General features: G+C 36.5%; 1 long non-coding RNA gene across 1 annotated transcript; it reads left to right on the plus strand.

Annotated features, from left to right (window-relative positions):
• Positions 1-2,278: 2,278 nt before the first annotated feature.
• Positions 2,279-2,752, plus strand: LOC111387492. Its single transcript, XR_002701407.1, has 2 exons — positions 2,279-2,392; positions 2,481-2,752. It is a non-coding gene; the product is annotated as an uncharacterized LOC111387492 (long non-coding RNA).
• The last annotated feature ends 170 nt before the right edge of the window (positions 2,753-2,922 follow it).

Below are 2,922 nucleotides of genomic sequence, written 5' to 3' on the forward strand. Positions count from 1 at the left end.
TTTGGTTCGACTTTCTTTTGGGTTAATCCTAAACTCTTGGATTAATTTGACTTTCTTGGGTTTGTCAATCTCGTTGTGGGTTTTGTAGTCAACGTTGCTATGGGGTTCGCATCAGTTGCTCTGCAAAGGGCCGCTAATATGACATCGTTCGGGTACGTCAAGAATCGTATGAAGTTTGTGATTGATCAATAAAGGATTCATCACTCTTAAATAGTAGGAGATTATGATCTGCGTTTCATTCAATTAAGTCGATGATGAAATCCTTGGCCAAGGTGTAATCATAAGTCGAAAAGGAGTTTTCGACTTATATTGACTTAATAGTGGAGTGAAAGATATGATCGATGATCGAGATTGACACACTTCCATATCTCGTAATTGATCGGATCATATTGACAAAGGGATTATAGTTTCACGGTAAACGAACGAGTTTAGTTTTGTCACACCACATGTCATTTCCCGTCACATGTATTGCCCTGACACATTGCTAGATGTCAATCAGGGACGACGAGTGTGAATTGACGATAAATTAAAAGGGTGTTTTAATTTATTAATTTTGATTAGATTAAAATAATATTTCACGTCTTTAGACATCGTGGTCGGGAACATAATGGGTCGCACATAAAAGAGAATTGGAAGATTGCAAATTGTCAATTGGTTAATTTAACAATAGTTGGATAAATTAGTTAATTGGATTTGTTATTTATATTCCCGAATTAATTAATTAGACTAATTAATTCACGGACCAGGTTTAATTAAATGGATTAATTAAATATTGGACCGGACCGGACCGGGCCGGGCCGAACTCGTTTGGGCATATATAAATACATGACTAGAGTTTGAGGTCCATATGATTTTCATTATTCTTGCTAGCACAAGAGTAGAAAACCCTAGTAGCTGCAATCTTATTCTCTGTGTGGATCACCGTTGGAGGCTGGACAATTGGATAGTTGTGGGTGGCGAATCAAGATTGCTGGAACAAAAAGAAGAGCAAAAGGTTTGCAGAATTCTTCAAAGATAGAATCTTTATCACGATTTCTATCTAAACACAAAGGGATCCTCGGTGGGAATCGAAATAATTTTAATTTTCCGCTGTGCATGTATAAGTAGATTCTCAACAGAAATCATATAACATTTTAGTTTTACTTAACAAGTTCATAGTCTAAAACATGTATGTAGATTTAATTGTCATTTCAACAACTGAACGGAGATGCTGGGAAGCAATCAGTGATAATATCCACATAACGTTTCACTTGCTTGTGTAGCATGTTTCTTTTTTGTGACACGGACAACAGTTGCAGCTTCGATGGGTCTCTTCATAGTGTCATTCGTATGTGCCATCTTTGCGATATCTTCTGGTTTGGTTTTCGTCACTCTTCGTTTTGTTAGACTGTTGCCCCTTTCTCTTAAGTCTGACAACATTGTGATGGACCGGGTGATGCGACGTGGTAGTGTTCATATTCTCTTCTTTTGGTCTAACAATCTCCACAGAATCAGATGAGTCCCCATAACAATCTTAAAAAATAGGTGATGGGCCGAATTTCCACCTTCCCACATAATCTCTTACCAGACGGCCACACGTATATGGGTTCGACGTGGGCATTAATTCCATTTCAAGTAACGATCAGCCCATGGCCTAAAATCCAAGGAGTTTGTAGTCATTTCCTCTGCCATACCACTTTTTTGTGACTTCTCAGAACCCATGGACAACCAATGCTTTTGGTATAGTGGGAGTATGTTGGGTGGTTTTTTGTACCCAAACCGGCCGTATTAGTAGGGAAAGGTACTATCTCAACCAATTGCATCATCTTTTTGTTGCAAGGTGTAGATTCAGGTTTGGGTGTTGATGACTTATTTGTGGATGAAGCTTGAACTAACACCGATTTCTGTAAAAGGAAAGCTTCAATTTGATTGAATGGGTAATTTAACAATCGTGATTAGGGAATCTGCACCTAAGTGATTATCTACTTAAAAAATGTGAAAGTGGCGTGTTTGATGGTATCTATTCAACTCACAATTTGATATGCCTAGAATGAGTAAGTGATTCATACCCTTTTCCATATTACTCTATCTTTGAAGTAAATCATGAATAAAATATTAATACATATTATTTCCTGAAATTATTTTAAAAAATAGGTGATGGGCCGAATTTCCACCTTCCCACATAATCTCTACCAGACGGCCACACGTATATGGGTTGGACGTGGGCATTAATTCCATTTCAAGTAACGATCAGCCCATGGCCTAAAATCCAAGGAGTTTGTAGTCATTTCCTCTGCCATACAAAACCCTAGTCCCCAAAATTTCTATTTAAGCAAGAGATATAAACCCTAATACTTTATCATCCCATCTTTCCGCCTCCCTCTGTGTATGTGTGTATAGATGTGTTGGTCAGGTAAATGTACAATATTATATATTTATACGAATTTGGTTGATAATTATATTTGCCTCTTCTTAAGAACCCTTTGAAATTTCACAATTAGGGTTCTCTAATTGATGTAAATACTCATCATGGGGCAAAAAGTTTATGCAGGAGAGTTGAGTCGCTTTGCCTCAGTACAGTTGCGCCAGGTGCAGTGAATTTAGATCCTGCTAAATATATTCAATTATCACTTTTAAGTTTTTCTTCATTTTCGTATGAAAGATAGAAATTGGATTGGGGATTCCGATGATGGCATGAAATCTTTGAGACCTGATTGTCTAATTTGATGACAACTACAAGCATTTTCTTCTGAGGATATCCCCTTCCAAAAATTCAGGATTTTACAGTAAATTATCTTCTTTTTTAATTTTTTTTATATGCATTTTAATGGATTATTATTTTATTTATTAATTTATTTCATATTAGCAAATTTGGAAAATCGGAAAATAAATTTTATGGTAAATGCAATGATGTGATGATCGCACTGGGCTCTGATCAGTTAT

This window comes from Olea europaea, unplaced genomic scaffold, assembly GCF_002742605.1.
Source record: "Olea europaea var. sylvestris unplaced genomic scaffold, O_europaea_v1 scaffold4058, whole genome shotgun sequence".
Lineage (NCBI taxonomy): Eukaryota > Viridiplantae > Streptophyta > Magnoliopsida > Lamiales > Oleaceae > Olea > Olea europaea.